Below are 17630 nucleotides of genomic sequence, written 5' to 3'. Positions count from 1 at the left end.
GGATAAATAATTATTTAAAGAATTTAGGCTATAGGTAGGAGAACGAATCATGGTGAAGTTTACCTCCGAGATTATTATAAAGTATTGGCTAGTAGGGTAAAGACCAAGATAAGAAAAGCAAAGAGGAATAATGAACCGAAGGTAGCAAGGGAGGCGAAGTCAACCCCCCCAAAGGATTCTTTCAAATGTATCAAACTAAAACACGAGAAAGGACTGGACCAATACTGTCAGATACCGGCGAGCTAACTGATAACGACGGAGAAATGAGGAATAATCTGAATAGATAATTTTCAACAGTTTTCACCACCGAAAATTTAAACGTGATACTTGAGGCACCGACTATATACAGAGATAGTGAAGAAAATAAATTAAGCGAGATAGTAGTGACTAGTAACAATGTTAGTAAGCAAATAGACAAGCTAAAGCCTAATAAATCACCAGTTCCCGATCAGATAGTTCCCAGAGTATTAAAGGAATGTAAGGAAGAGCTTATTAACCCCTTAACAATTTTTTTTTTAACATATCGCTGAAAACGGGTGTAGTACCAGAATCCTGGAGGATAGCTAATGTAATACCGATTTTACGCCCAATCAGTTTAACATCAATTGTAGGCAAATTACTGGAAGCAATAATTTCAAACTCTATTCGAAATCACCTGGAGAAGCACAAATTGATTAATGATTCCCAACATCGCTTCACAAGCGGGCGTTCATGTCTAACTAATCTATTAACATTCTTTTCAGCTGTTTTCGAATCAATAGGCGATGGGCACGATTATGATGTGGTATATCTCGACTTTAACAAAGCCTTTGACAGAGTCCCCACGAAAGACTCGTACGAACAGTGGAAGCTCATGTCATTTGAGGAGATATTCTAAAATGGATTAGGGCGTAGTTACAGGACAGGAAACAGCGAGTGAGCATTAACAGCAATAAATACAATTGGAGTAACGTCACTAATAGAGTATCCAAAGGCTCAGTACTGTTATGGTCATCTCCCCTTTCCCTGAATATTTGTTTCAGTTTACCCATTGTATTTCATTTCTATTGTGTCCCGTTTTTCTTTAGAATCGAAGTTCCATGCTTATGGTAAAGACTTGATTATTTTTATATTAGTATGTATAATAGTATTTGTTTCATTATGTAAACATTGTAGAATGTATTTTGATTTTTTGTGCAGTTATGAAACACTGTAAGAAGCAGGTGTGAAGTGTAAGAATAATTAGAAATTATATGTTGATGAAGCAAGAAAGTACTGTATTGGATTTGTTTTGGCGACGCTCTCTCTGTAGTTAGGCTGAAGAGGATAGGAGGGTCAAGCTTGTGTGGTGCATATATATATCTATTATTATCTGGGCAATCATGGATAATTATAGTATTAATTAAAGTGTAATATGTTCATTATAGTCTAATGAATATTGTAGTGAGAGAGCATTGTATTTAGTGGAGATAACATTATTTTGAGTGAATTGATTTGTGGCCTTTTTGTATGTGCATGGATGGAAAGCACATAGTCATTATATTCTGTTGTTAAATATATTTTGTTGTCTTGTTTAAAGCTGTGTTTTGATTAAACCAGTTTTAATGGGAACAGTGGTTTTAAAATAAACATCTGTCAGCTGTCAGGAGATTGTTAGCCAGAAATAAGGTAAGGGTCTGTGTTTAACATTTAATCTCTCTGTTAACAGAAGCTGTTATTTCAGAGTCTCCTCTGATATAATGGGCCTATGGGCTAACTTTACATCCTCTGGTGAGTCCTAGAAGAGGGTGTGAAGGTTGTAACAGTACTTCGACCATTATTATTTATTATATACATAAACGACATAGACATACTGTAGGTGTAGACAGCAACACAAATAAATTTGTTGATAGGACGTACAATTAAATCTGAAGTGGACTCCGCAAAATTACGGGAAGATCTAAAAAAAAAACACCGAATGGTCTGAAAAATGTGGACAAATATTAAGTACTTAGTCTAGGAGATGTAAACAGAGAAACCAGATACAAGATGAACAACGATGTTAGAGAGAAATCCGACTGTGAGAAAGATTTAGGAGTTATGATAAGTAGAGATCTTAAACAAACAATGTGTATTTGCTCGAAACAAGGCAAACAAAGTACTTGGGTTCATACAAAGGAGTGTTAGTTATAAGGCTAGCGAGGTCATCCAAAAACTATGTCGTGCGCTTGTGAGACCTCTCTTGGATTATGCAGTTCAGTTCTGGTCACCGTACTACAGAATGGATATAGAATTCCTAGAAAAAATTCAAAGCAGAATAACAAGACTAATCCCGGGCATTGGGAACCATGAGTACAGAGACAGGTTAAAGCATCTTAATCTACACTCCCTCGAGAGACGTAGAGTGAGGGGCGATATGATCGAGGTGTATAAATAGAAGTCAGGACTAAACAAATGTGATATAACAAAGGTACTCAAACTATCCAATCAGGAGCGAACTCCTAACAAGGGTTTTAAATTAGACACATTTAGATTTAGGCGCGAAATAAGTAAACATTGGTTTGGAAATAAAGTAGTGGATGAGTGGAACACGTACATAAAAACAGAGGAACATAAGGATGGAGGAAACTACAGCGAGCCTATTTTTCCATACTGGGCAGTCCCATTTACATCCAACCACTATCGCCCATATATCCATCCAACCTATGCTTGAAGATATCCAGCGTATTCCAGTTAATGATGACGTTTGGTAACTTGTTTCATTCATCCACTATCTCTATTTCTAAGCCAGTGTTTTCCCATTTCGCTCCTAAATCTAAATTGGTCTAATTTAAAACCATTGTTACGAGTTCGCTCCTGGTTGAACAATTTGAGTACCTTTGTAATGTCACGTTTGTGGAGCCCTGACTTCCATTTATATATCTCAATCATATCGCCCCTCACTCTACGTCTCTCGAGTGAGTGCAAATTCACCTCCAAACGTGATACCCCTTCTCTCAGCTGCCTTTTCAACATAGCTTCAAACATAGGTTGGAGGGATGTATGAGCGATAAGGGTTGGGTGTAAATGGGACTGCCCAGTATGGGCCAATAGGCCCGCTGCAATTTCATCTATTCTCATGTTCTTATTTGCGTCAAGTTACACTGTTTTATCGGTTGTTTGTGGTATTAATTTGTTGTGCCTCAAGATACGGCTGGGAAGTACATAAATACTCTACATTAATCAATTCTCAACGCGATCTTAAAGCACATAATCTTAATTACTCTCAATCAAAGGAAACCCCTTTAAATGTGAGAATCATATGTAAACTCATACACCACGTGGAAAAAGAAAATCACAAATTTGCTTAAGCGCTTTCGTGTGTTTAACACATCTTCAGAAGCAAGTTATACGCAAACACAAAGTCACCCTGTGCTACATATTGTCTCCACCGCTCACAGTAGGTGACGGACACATACGGGATCCAAAATGGGGGAGGGGAGTAGAGTCAGGTAAATAAGTCAGTTAATTGTCCCTGCAATGATAACAATGTCAATACACAATTCCCTGTAAAGAATGTAACTCTTTATGTTGGGCCAACAGGCAAGGAACTTGAAATCAAGGAGTATTAAACATAAATACTCTGTAAGAACATGTCAAACATCTAATGTTTTATTCGTCCACGTGAGTGAAAACTGCCACTCCATTGATCGGACAAAAGCCTCGACAGTCATTAAATGAATCTGGCGAACTTTTTATCAGAGTACCACATAGAAGGGTACAACCTTTTTCACAAGGACAGGGAAGGTAGGAAGGGGGAGGGTGGCACTCTTCGTCAGGGATATATTAAAATGTTGTATTAATAATTCAATAAAGGGTGAAATAGGAACCGAGTCTGTATGGGTAGAAATTGCGGAAGGAAGAGAAAAAGTGATTACGGGAGTGATTTACAGGCCCCCAAGTCTTGGGAAAGAAGCAGCTCAGCCCATATAGCAGGAAATAAGTAAGGCAGCAAAATACAACAACCGGTGCATTATGAAGGATTTCAACTTTACAAATATTGACTGGGACAACATTGTAGGTGACTATGAATCTGAAGACATCCTAGACACAGTACAGGACAATTTCTTTTAAAACAACTAATTACAAAACCTACCAGAGGTGACAATATATTAGACCTAGTATTAACATATAAAGAAAATATTAAGAGAGCTATCACAATAGGGGAAGAACTAGGTAACAGTGATCACAGAGAAATCAGGTTCACCCTAAATTGGGAAACGAAAAACAATGACAAAATGTTCAGAGTCCCAGACTTTCAACTGGCGGATTATGAGGGGTTAAGAAGTACCTAGGGGAGGTCGCCTGGGAACAGATAGGTCAGTTCCCGGTAGGAAATGGTGAAATCACTGGCGACACAACAATTGATCATGACTATAATATATTCACTAGTATACTACGTAAAGCACAAGAACAAAATATAATATACAGAAAAATTAGGTCAAATAAGAATGAACCAAGGTGGATGACCATAAAACTTAAACATGACATAGGAATAAAGAAAGGAATTTATAAGAAATTAAAGGGGGGAGGAGCATCTCAGAAATAGGTATAATGAACTATCTAGGAATGTTAAGAAAAATGTAAGGAAGGCAAAGAGGGACTATGAAATCAGGATAGCAAGAGAATCCAAGAAATTTTTCCAGGTATATAGGACAAAGGTCAAGGACAAAGTGGGGCTTTTAAAGTCAGAGAGAGGGGAAGTGATCGATGATAGTAAGAAAATAAGCAAAGCATTAAACAGCTACTGCTTACCAGTTCTTTATAGAAGAAATTCAATAGGAAATGCCAGAGGTGGAACTGATATTTACGAGAAATGAAGAAAAGCAATTAAAGAATATCACTATCTGAAAAGAGGATGTTCTTAAGAAAATAAATGATTTAATGAAGACATAATCCCCAGGGCCAGATGAAATTTCCCCTCCAGTTTTGAAAGAGTGTAAGGAACAGATTACCGGACCCCTCGTAAATTTATTTACAAAATCATTGACACGGGACTTATGCCAGACTTGTGGAAACAGGCAAATGTAGTATCCATATTTAAAAAAGGGGTACAGAGCATCAGCGTCAAATTACCGGCCGATTAGTTTGACGTCAGTAGTGGGGAAATTTCTCTTATCAATTATAGCAAATAGTCCGATCGCATTTCGAAAAAAAAATTCATCTACGACTCTCAACATGGGTTTACAAAGGGAAAATATTGTCTAACCAATCTTCGAGGTAGTAGATAATTAAAAAAATTACGATGTTATTTACTTAGTTTTAAGCAAAGCGTTTGACAGAGTACCGCATCAGAGGTTTCTGAGAAAGTTAAGTCTCATGGTATCGAGGGGAAAGTTTTAAACTGGATAAAATCATGGCTCACCGATAGAACATAGAGGGTCAGCGTAGATGGTGTTAAATCTAAGTGGGGCTGGTCAGTACTGGGCCCACTCTTGTTCATAATCTACATAAACGATCTAGATACGGGGATCAGCAAGGACATAAGCAAGTTTGCTGATGACACCAAAATAGGGTGGCAGATTAATTCAGGCAGGATGCAAATGCGCTGCAGGCGGATTTAAATAAAGGGCAGGGGTGGTCAGCAAAATGGCAAATGAAATTCAACACCAGCAAGTGCAGCGTACTTAATATTGAAAGAACAAATTCTGTCAATGTATACAGCCGTAACAACATCAACCTAGAGAAGTCAACTTGTGAAAGAGACTTAGGGGTACTTGTAAGCCCGGACTTACGGCCTAGAAAACAGTGTGTTAATGTTCGAAATAAGGCAAACAGAGTATTAGGTTTTCTATTTAGAAGTGTATGTAATAAGAGTGCAGAGGGCATATTGCAACTATATCTTGTGCTAGTCAGGCTGCACCTCGATTATGCTGTTCAGTTCTGGTGCCCGTATTATAGAATGGATATCAATTCACTAGAGTGGGTACACCAAAGAATAAAGATGTGTTAAATACACGAAAGCGCTTTATAAATCTGCGATTTTGTCGCACACAGACACACACACACACATATATATATATATATATATATATATATATATATATATATATATATATATATATATATATATATATATATATATATATATATATATATATATATATATATATATATGTAATATTCAGAAATTTCAGAGTAAGTTCAAATGCCCCGCCATGAGTGATACTGAGCGTTCAAGGTCATCTGAGGGGAGGGAGCGCTGCCTGCTCGTAGCGAGAGATTGCGGAACTAGGCCTATATGATATTAAATGTGATTTACCGAATTAATAATGATGCGATTCATGAAGTTAAGGGACTATTATTGAATTTGAAATTATTATAGATCATTTAGCAGTCTGAATAATGTTACGGGTGTCCCAAGGAGTTATTAGTTAGGCGGTAAATATATCACGTAGGACCAAGCTAACGCCTTGAGAGGACACGAGGCGGGTTCTCTCCCAGTCCCGGAGAGCATTCACACAGACAAGACGTTCCGCGCGTCCATCAGAAATAGTCACGTGGCCTAGTCACCTGTGCTGCGCTATTGCAGTATAACAAGGTTTCCGTCAGAACCCACTTGATTGGAGTTGATTGGAGTTGACCGGAGTTGACTGGAGAGATTGACTGCCGTTTGAGACTGCCGTTGATGATTGAGGGTGGCGATTGTCGCCATTGGACCGATCAGTGTAGGCCTGTCACTGTTTAGCGGGGTAGCAAAGGATCTCTTGAGTGAACGAGTGCTCCCGACAACTAACACGACACGGGACCAGCATCAGCAGTGGGTGATCAGTTCTTACCACTCCGGTGCACAACCCCACATGTCCCGAGCAGCTAGTGAAACCCTCTTGCTAACGGGAAGCTAAAGTTTCTCTCAACTGCACAAGGTCTGATTGGCTCACTCTCTTCCTGCCCATGGACGCACTGGGAGTACACTGAGGCTATCTGAGTATATTAATGGTCACACACTGAGACCGTGAGTCTAGGACTCTAGGAGATACCTAGAGGAACATTTTATCTTCCTTATCACGGGTGTAGTTAACACCATTCCTCAGACTGATATTATCTTGACGTGTGTAGTTTAATATTTCTTAAATAATTTTGATAGTAGTGTTTTTTTGAATGTTTGTGCCATTAAGTGGAACCAGAGTGATACTGTGATTTGATTCTTTTAATGCCTCTAATTCTTCATAATTCTGATCTCAGGTATAACCTTGTTCCCCAGAGCAGTGGTTAGGTTAGGTTAGGAAGTGTACACCTGTTGGGGTGCTATAATTTTGTTGAGTGATATTATTTTGCTGAAAGCCCTTAAGGCCTATTCATTGTAGAGTATTTAATTTCTTATCTTTTATTACCATTCCTCAGTGACTGATATTATTTTGTTGAAGCCCTTAAGGCCTGTTCATGTGTGCAAACAACATTTCTTAATACTTCAAATTTATTGTTGCCTGTGTTTCTAATAATTTCTATGTCATGTATAACTTTTATTCCCCAGAGTAGTGTTTAAAGTTTAAGTTAAGAGGTGCGCATATTGGTGTACCATTATTTGATTGTGTTTGTAGTGTTGGAGGGAATATAAGTGTCTAAATTTTACAGTGTGTCTCATTCATCCCAGTCACAGACGCTATCCTTCCACGGGTCACGGACAATTCATTTTGTGTAGTAGATTTAAGTGTTCTTGTGCTGGTTCGGGATTTTTCTCAAAGGGGCGCTTCCACTGCCATTACCATCTATTAATTTTTAATAAACCCCAAGTCAAGTGAGAAATTAAAGTCCAGCAAATTCCGACCGGTTACATATATATATATATATATATATATATATATATATATATATATATATATATATATATATATATATATATATATATATATATATATATATATATATATATATATATATTCTGATAAAACAATTATTTTTAAGTAAAGAAAACCATGACTAATTTTAGTCATTGTTGTGTAATATTTAGTTCTAATGACACGTATGCATATTCAAATACTTTTTCTACTTAAATGAAATTGTCAAATGTTACCCTTATTTTGTGTACTATGATATTGAAGATACATTTTAATATCCATATTAACGAGGCAGCTGATTTTTAGTGTTTTATGCAGGAGTATTTAATTTATTTTACGTTGATAATAAATATATTCTCATTCATAAATTTTTGTGTTTCATATATATATATATATATATATATATATATATATATATATATATATATATATATATATATATATATATATATATATATATATATATATATATATATATATATATATATATATATATCGTCAGTCCATTTAGCAAGCGGAGTTCTATATACAAACAACACAAGGTACTTCACTAGTCGGGAATCGAACCCTTGACCTCTGCGTGTGAACAGGGATCACTACCACCGCGCCACAAAACAGGAGAAGCAATTCTAGGCTTTGTTTTATTTCACATAAAGCCAGTTCATTCGTCTCTTGTTAAGCAACCTGAACCTCGATTGGGGATTGCCCGTGCCTAGAATTGCTTTTATTGTCCTTGTGGCGCGGTGGTAGCAATTCCTGTTCACACGGGGAGGTCCAGGGTTCGATTCCCGCGTCCACTCCCTCCCGCGTCCACTCACTCACCTCCTCCCGCGTTCAATGACTCACTCATTTCCCCAGCGTCCACTCACTCACACATTCCTCACTTCCACTCACTCACACTCACACACCCCCTCCCGCGTCCACCCATTCACCTCCTCCGCGTCTGCTGACTTACCTCACCCCGTGTCCACTCACTCACCCCATCCCGTGTCCACTCACTTGCCCACTCCCGGGTCCACTCACTTGCCCACTCCCGGGTCTACTAACTCACCTCCTCCCGCGTCCGCTGACTCACTCCCTCCCGTGTCCATCCTTATGTTGGTAATACAAGAATCAAAACGTATATGTTAGCGAGACACTCACCCTCCCGTTGCTCGGTACAATGTCTCCATTATCAACATTATTGACTCATAAAATACAGCAATGTGAACGCTTTAGTGGCCTTCATTCACTGAGGGATTAATATAAGTCGTGGGAACCGGTAGATCACGCATTATTGCCTTTCTAAAACCATTGTAAAAGTCTACCTTTTTAGGTGAAGACAAATGTTAAAAGCAAGTGGGAATTATAGGAGGGATGCTGGCATACTTCTGTACCACGACCTACTAGAGTCTAGTAACTAGACTCTGCCTGTCATGACACGTGGCCACAGTAGACAGTACAGTCCTGCCTCCTGCAATGATCTTAATGTGGCATTGATGATGATAATAATGCCGATGGTGAGTATTAGTGGCAATTTTCCTTTTTTAATGTATTATTATTATTATTATTATTATTATTATTATTATTATTATTATTATTATTATTATTATTATCATTATTATTATGCAAGATAGCAGAATCACAAAGTACATACACCGTTTCGGTATATTTTTGTTTATTTCTGTTTGTCTATCTGTTTACATGCTAACATCCAAAAATTTTATCCTGCCTTTACATAAAATTATAACTTAAGTCTAGAATAGGTACTATTGTACAATTTCGGGCTAACTTCAGACAAAGGCCAAGGTCATCAATGAAGGTCATCTTACTCTGACAAACGTCTCCTCTACTGCTACCGATATCAAGGAAAAGAGTCAAAACAAGCTTTGGTAGGCGTATATACTTCCTATGTTTTTGCTCTCTGGCAACATCGATCACACTGAGATTTTGCCGACTATTGTCCTGTGAGTATCATTTGCTTATTGCTTATTACTATTATTGCGATTTAAGACGAGAATATAATTATAGAGGTACAAAGAGGATCTGTGCACGGTGCTTGTTTAACAAATGGAAAGTTGAGGACGAAAATAATTCCAATATGTGAGATGAAGGTTACCAAACTCAACGATGTGAGGAAGTTTAAAGAGCCTGATACAATATTTGGACAAATTATCTAGATAAAAGTGGTCGTATGTATGAGTAAATGGTACTATTGAAAACCAATGGGAGTGGTTGATAAAGTGCAATCATAAAAAGTGCAGCTTAAGTGTGTGAGTAGCAGAGTATGGGAATGAAAATCGGGAAGAGGAAATGGTGGAATGAGAGGTCGGCAGTGCAAAAAGATATAAAAAGGACACGAGCGACGGTCACAAGTAGAGAGAAATGAAAGGGGGGGCGAGAGATGACATGCTAAACATGAATAGATGATGGTTAGGAGAAGAGGTTTTCCCAAGATTGTACAGTAAAGAGAAGAAGTATCTATTTTGGAGGAAACTGAATACGGAATGAAAACCAAGATAACATAATAAAAATATCAGTTAACATTGATAACATGACAATAGTCGCTCTGTTTTAGAGCTCACTCCAGCACAGAAATTAAAAAGTAAAAATTCTAAAGAATGTGACAATAATATTGGAGATCCCTTGCTGCCAGTTACCACATGAGTGCCCCCTTGGATCACACTTACAGCTCACATGAAACGTTCCAATAGTAGCCTGACATCAGGTGGATAGGGAGAACAAGTTTTTTGCACTTCATATTATTGCAACAATCAGACTGTTGTTAGTGGTGTCCATTCTTCGCATCAAGTTAAACATTGAGACTATCCTCAAAAGATATAGGAAATTGGGAATGATTATGGAAGTAATGATTGAGAAAGGTAGACAATTTTGAGATATTGTTAAATTCAGTAGATGTGAAAGAGAAGGAGTCGTCATGTTTGGGACGTCCGAAACTAAAATTAATAAAATGCAAGGAATAAACATATGAAGAAGGGAAAGGGGGTAAAAACAGACACAAAAATATTAAAGCACCAGAAGAGGTTAGAATGCCTGCAGAAATATTAAGGATGGGAGTTGGAAAAATGATGGAATGGACGAACAGAATGTGCAGGTGACGTACAGGGTATGAGAGGAAAAATGACACATAGCAAATATATTTCCATTTATAATGAAAAATATGATGAGATGGAAAAAAATTGCTCAAATAATACCTGAGGAAGTGTATGGTAGAGTTAAATGAAAAAGGTGAAGTATACAACGGAGAGTATATTAGGAGAAGAATTTTATTTGTTCACGGTAGGAATGTAGTCAGGTCAATCTATGAAAAAATAGGGGTGGAATATGGAAAAAAGGAATCATAATTTTTTTGGCAGACTTTAAGAGAGGGATTATTCCAGGATAACATATAAAAATGTAGGAAATTGTAAGTGGGGGAGCACTTTCAAATATGTAACCAAAATAATATGGCATTTTGTTTGCTTTTCAGATGTGGGGCTAGGTGGCTTCCACACAGAAATTAGCTTTCTCGGTTGTATTGACCACATAATGTCTAGACAAATCTGGCCTTCGTGACTTCCTTGAATCTGTTTATGCTCCTAACACAGTGGGACACATGCTGAGTAGGGAAACCTGTGGCAAGGGCAGTTAGGGGTTACCTACTGGTGGAATCTGTTTTGATTGTAATAATTGTAGCACAAGCATTCAACATACCTCTTCCAGAGGAACACACAAACACAATTGCTGAAAAAGTGTCACTGAATGAGAATCGAGGAGCCTCAGAGATCATTGAAAAGACTTGAAGGGACTGTCAGCTGGTGCTCAAGAAATTCAAGTTGGGAACTCCCCCTCAGAGCATCAAAACCTACCACAATCTGAAGCCATGGAGTTGGAGGTGTCAGAAGAGATCAACTGTGGTTCTCCAAACGTGCCTTCAAATTGGGATGAAGATTTAGATACAGAAACTCAGTTGTAAGACAGACTTATGGTTAGTGATATGGATGCAGATGAAATGTCCCTGAAAAGTTCCCTTGACAAACTTCAAGAATGGCTAGAGGAGTTAGAAGGTTAGAAAGTGCTAGAGCCGTACTGCATGCCTTTGGTTGCAGTACTGTATATGGAGATGATTGCAATCCTTCGCCAATTCATTAAAACAGAGAGAGTTGGGAATTGGGCTCTTCACCTGATGTCCTTTCAAATTATGCTTCCATATTTTGCAGCAGCAGGCCATAATTTGTATGCCAAATCATCATAAATTTATTTACAACAATACTCTGAACTTGCTAAAACACATCTATATATATTCAGCTCTTTCATGTGTGGGCATCATGCCATTGGTAGAAGTGATCGCTACTGGACTGGGTTATCATCAGACTTAGTGACTGAACAGACACTCAACAGAACCAAGAACACAACAAGTGGAATGACCCAAGGTCGTGGGATTACAGAACTCCAGCGAACACAATGGCTGCTCTCCATGCAGATGTTCACAGGTACATATTACGGGACCAGTGATCAGCATGAAGATGTGACACCGAAGAGCTTACTAACTTACCTTCAAAGTAGAAATCCCTTCAGTCGGGAACGATCTTTATTAAACGTTGTCACAGGTGTCACCACTTATAAGACTGTGAATGCTGACAAATGGAAGGAGGTGGGATACTTAATCCCTAAATCAATGGTGGGGAACAACGTGTTTGCACATATCTTCAAATAAGATTATAGGATAGTTATAATAGACAGCAAATTCTTTGCGAAGGTTGATGAGGAATTCATCCAAGTAAACCCATGGTTACTCTTTCACCGAAGCAGCCTTGGGAGATGAAATTTGAACTAGAGCAAAAGGGACAGATATGCAAGTTCCATGTTCTGAGCCAATGCAGTATGTAATCGATGGTAGCTCTCTTCTGCATAGAATACCACGACCCAGAGTTCTACATTTGAATCCATCTGTACCATTATTTTTGTTGGATATGAGTCAGGTTCATCCATCAGAGATGTGACATACTTATAGAGATCTAAGGAAGAGGTATTCAAGTGACATTTAATGCAAACATGTTCCTCGCATCCAAGAAAGAGTACTTTTCGGTAAACCACCTCAACAAACAAAGGATTGTGATCATACTGAGTGGGCGATTTTTACAAGATGATTGCAACACATTACATGCAGATGGTGATGCAAACGGTTTTATTGCTACGAGTCTACCACAACTGTTCTGGGGGAAGACACTGATCTCCCAGTGCTGCTATGTTTGCATGCTAGCCAAGCTTTCTTCACTTTGTTCCTTCGGTCTGACAAGAAACAGGCTGGCAAGAAGCATCGTATCTGGAACATTCAATGGATACAAAGAGCCTTGGGCCCAGATATTTACCCTCTTCTACCATTTGTTCATGCCATTGTTGGATGTTTGAGCTTGGTAAGGGAGTTCCTTTCCCCCAAAAAACAAAAAAACAAAAACTGAAGAGTGACTTGTACTTCAAAAAGCACGCTCAAGTATTCTGCAGAGGAGCGTCCAAGGATGAGGTTCATCATGCTGGTGAAGAGGCTCTTATTTGCTACTATGGTGACCATCCAGGTATGGATAAACTGCGTTACAGACGTTTCTGAGAGAAAATTTCTACAAGCACGCCTCTCGTACAGGTCCACACACACACTGCCGTCAGCAGCAGCAGCAGTAGCACTTTATTACAGTGCTCGTCTTTACTTCCAAGTTCAGCAGTGGATAGGCGAGGAAAACACTTTGAACCCGGAAGAATGGGGTTGTAAGTCTGCGGTAGATATGTAAAATGTGGGCCATATTTGAGTGTTACACAAATAGGCTAACAGAGAAGGGATGCAACAGCAAAGTGGATACAATGGTGGCCTTCTGATCTAAGGATCGGCAGTTTGTGTCCAGGGCATCCCCCTACTTTTCAGCTATGAATGGGTATCTCACTTTATAGATGGGAAATGAAGGGGGTCAAGTATATTGATTCCTTCTGTACCGAAAAAAAAGCCTACACTGTGCTGCATCAACACTTTTACTGCCATAGAAAACAAATATAGGTGTCGTTGGAGGTGTGTGTGTGTGTGTGGAAACAATATAGACGCACTTACGTAAGATGGACTGTTTAGAAAACAAGTCTCTCTCTCTCTCTCTCTCTCTCTCTCTCTCTCTCTCTCTTTCTTTCTTTATTAGAGGGGATTTTTCTCCACACACAGATAACATTTCTCATATCCGTGTTGTGATGCGTCCCACAGGACATATATATATCTCCCGCTGGTGGTGGAGGAGGAGGAGGCGCTGCAAGAGATGCGTGGGAACCCACCGTGGCGGCGTCTCCCGCACCCACCCAATGGGAATGAACCGATATTGGAAATACCGTGACACTGAAAGTACCCCGCGCGCTCCACGACGATACTCTCTTCTCTGCCTACCCTCCTTTTCGCCCTCCCGTCTACCTTTATCCCGTTTCTCTTCCTTCCTACCCCTCCTCACCGCTTCCCACTGGCCACTTCTCCTTTCCCTTCCTCCCCACACCTCCTCTCCCATTCCCTCCACCACACACACACACACACACACACACACACACACACACACACACACACACACACACACGCGTGCCTATAAACAAATCAAAATTCCAGCTATAAAATATGCAATGAAAACAATATATGTCTGTAAAATTCGTGATGGAACACCCTAAACGCTCAGCACAATAACACGCGCGGGATAGAATGCCTTCTGGATACAATATATTGAAAACTGAACAAGTATGGAGATGGAGGTGTTCTAGCGGATGGATTGACCTCTTTTATTATCGTTGGGATTGTAGGCGTGATAAATCTTGTTTTTATTTTCACAGTAACATCGATCAGTTGTACACAATATCGCCCTTCTTTCTTTTTTGTTTCCATGACTAGTGCTGAGGTGACGGCTGGAGTACAGGCGCATTAGTAAACTATCTCCGTTAATAGAAAGACTATCTCCACTAACCCGTTCACTGAAGTGACACCACTTTTAATATTTTATTTGGGAAATACCAAACTATTTATTTTTTCAACTCTGACACGACCTCGTACACAAGAGTTAGTTGACTATCTCCACTAAGTCAGCTAAGGGAGTACATACAATCGCTGGGTCACTCCTGGTCAACGAGTTACAATTTGGGGGAGAGAGGAGTTGTGGCAATTGAGGGGAGGGGACGTGTGGGGGTAGGGGTAGGGTTGGAGGGGGGGATAGAAGATTTATATTAATTGGATCATCTGGACCTAACCTTGAAATTCAGGGCGAAGAACGTGAGTTAGGGTTTGGTAGGAGATTGATTTAGCAATAGGTATTGTATTATACAGCATAGCATGGTATTTGGGCTGGTTCATGACAGGAAGGAAAACATTATCTGCCTTTGGATCAAATATATGTCAGCACTTTGGTAGTGAATCTAAGTAAACTTTATTAATAATAAAAGTTTCTAATACAACAGAGATGTTTTAAATGAGGAATCTTACTTAGACTGGTTTTATTTTTGTTCTTTAAATTTTCGGAAACATCTGAGGCATTCGGTAATTCTCGAATAAGGTCCCTCTTGTATAGTGATGTTAAGTATAGTGATGGTAAATGAAGTGTTGTGAAGTCAGTAAAAAAAATTTATCGTGCATATATTCTCTCAAATATTACATCATGAACTGCTCTTCGTACAACCCAGCGAAGCTTCGAGCCACCACATTGCACCACTGAACGATGGGTGGGGGTAGTTAGAGGAGGGGGGCGTTCGGTATGAAGCCAAGGCTACGACTTCCATCTAGTCAGTAGTAAGGGTAGAGGGTGCATCGAAACTATGGCGCATGAGTGTACATATTGGGTTAATTGTTGCTTAGTGGTGTCCCGAAAACCTCTTTCCGGTTTTAAATATTTATTAAAAAAAAAAAAAACACATAAGTGATACAGTTATAAACTTTGCCGCATCCTATTCCTTAGTTAATCGAGCTTTTAACTTTACAGAGCACATTCGTAACAGCCCCAAAATTAATGCCTGGTGTGGGCTTATGCATGATCGTGTAATAGGCCCATTCTTCTTTGTCGACAAAAACATCACGGGCAATGTCTACCTCGATATGTTAGACAATTATGTAGCCCCCCAATTGGATGATTTGCAACCAAGTGTGATCCTTCAGCAAGATGGTACGCCTCCACACTGGAGCTTAATGGTACGTGAGTTTCTGAAAGAAAGATTTCCTGACAGATGGATTGGTCGCGCTGGACCTATCCGATGGCCTCCGCGCTCTCCAGATATCACACCGCTAGATTTGTTCTTGTGGGGCTATGTAAAGGATTGTGTCTACGTCAACGAATAACCGATGCAATAGGCATGGTAACACCAGATATGCTAGTCAACACAAGTTTCGGCTGGATGTGCTTAGAGCTAGAAAGGGTACACATGTCGAGGTCGTTTAAACTGAACCTGTAAAGAAAAAACTCGATTAACTAAGGAATATAATGCAGCAAACTGTATTACTATATCCCTTTTGGTTTTTAGTAATAAATATTTAAAACAGGAAAGAAACTTTCGGGACACCCTGTATTGTCTTAATCATCACATTACGTCTCACTGAAGATCAACACATCGGAGGATCGCATCATAATATAATGAGTGAATTGTTTTGGCCCTTCAAAGCACCTTAATGACAATGCTAATTTGTAAAATCAGTGTAATATATTTTCTTAAGGTGGCAACTCATACTCCAACCCTACCCGACCCCCTCTTCCTGTAACTAGTAGGCCTGAAGTGACTCATCGCATGTGCGCAGGGGCTATGACGGCGTCTCGATTACATGGGGTCGGAACTGTACATGTTTTCGTATTTGACTTACACGTCTTAAGTTTTCCATAACCGTCCTTCACAACCACTGTTTCTCTATCTGCTAAACTTTTATCTCAATAAAAACAATCACTTGTAAACGCTACGAGTATACTGACTGTAAGCCTAGTTGAATTGAATTTGAATTGAAACAGTATATTTAGCCAGAAAAACACAGATACAGAGTGGATAATAATAACAATATTAACATGGCTGAGCCATTTGAGAACCAGAGCTCTCCTGTAGGCACCTGATATATACTGTACATTTTTATCTCAAGGAAGTATTGTGTAACATTTAGTATCATTTGGAATATTACAATAGCATGGTGGTAATAAGAACATCTCAGAATGTTACCACGGTTATCACTTCAATATTTATTTATTTTATTTATTTATTATTATTTTTTTTTGTTTTATATTACAAGTATATGCATAAATTACAGTGAAATTGAAAAAAAAATACATAAATATAATGGGAAGCAGTACAACATAGGTTGTACAGTATTAAGGTTGAACAAGAGGAAAGAGCTGTGAGGATTATGTTTAGTTGGTAAATATATTTATTGCAATGGTAATTTCTTATCCATTTACATGATAATTTCCGTTAATACGGTTTTGATGGTACAATAAAAGCAGGTAGTGTATATATAATAGGTATTACAAGAAATATCAATACTTAGAAAATAGATATCTTTAAGAGATGATTTAAAGGAAGGGAGCGTAGTCTTTGCTCGGATGTGTGGGGGTAAGTTGTTCCACACCTTCACACCATGATATTTTATGGAGGTCTGGGACTGAGAGGAGCACATGGGGGGGGGGGGGTGGTCTTAGTAGCTCTGGGTGCCTTAAGTTGTATCTCTGATTATTCCGGAACTGGAAATAATAATTGTCAAGCAAGTGATTGATAGATTTGTAAACAAAGAGGGCAGAGCAGTAGGTGTTAATATCTTCGAATTTTAACATTTTCAATTTAACAAATTTTTCGTTTGTGTGATCTGTTTTTTTTTCAAGAAGGTCATTGTCCGTACAACTCTCT

Source organism: Homarus americanus, unplaced genomic scaffold (genome assembly GCF_018991925.1).
Source record: "Homarus americanus isolate GMGI-L3 unplaced genomic scaffold, GMGI_Hamer_2.0 scaffold42746, whole genome shotgun sequence".
Classification (NCBI taxonomy): Eukaryota; Metazoa; Arthropoda; class Malacostraca; order Decapoda; family Nephropidae; genus Homarus; species Homarus americanus.
The sequence above is the reverse complement of the archived record's forward strand: the minus strand, read 5'-3'. Positions refer to the sequence as shown.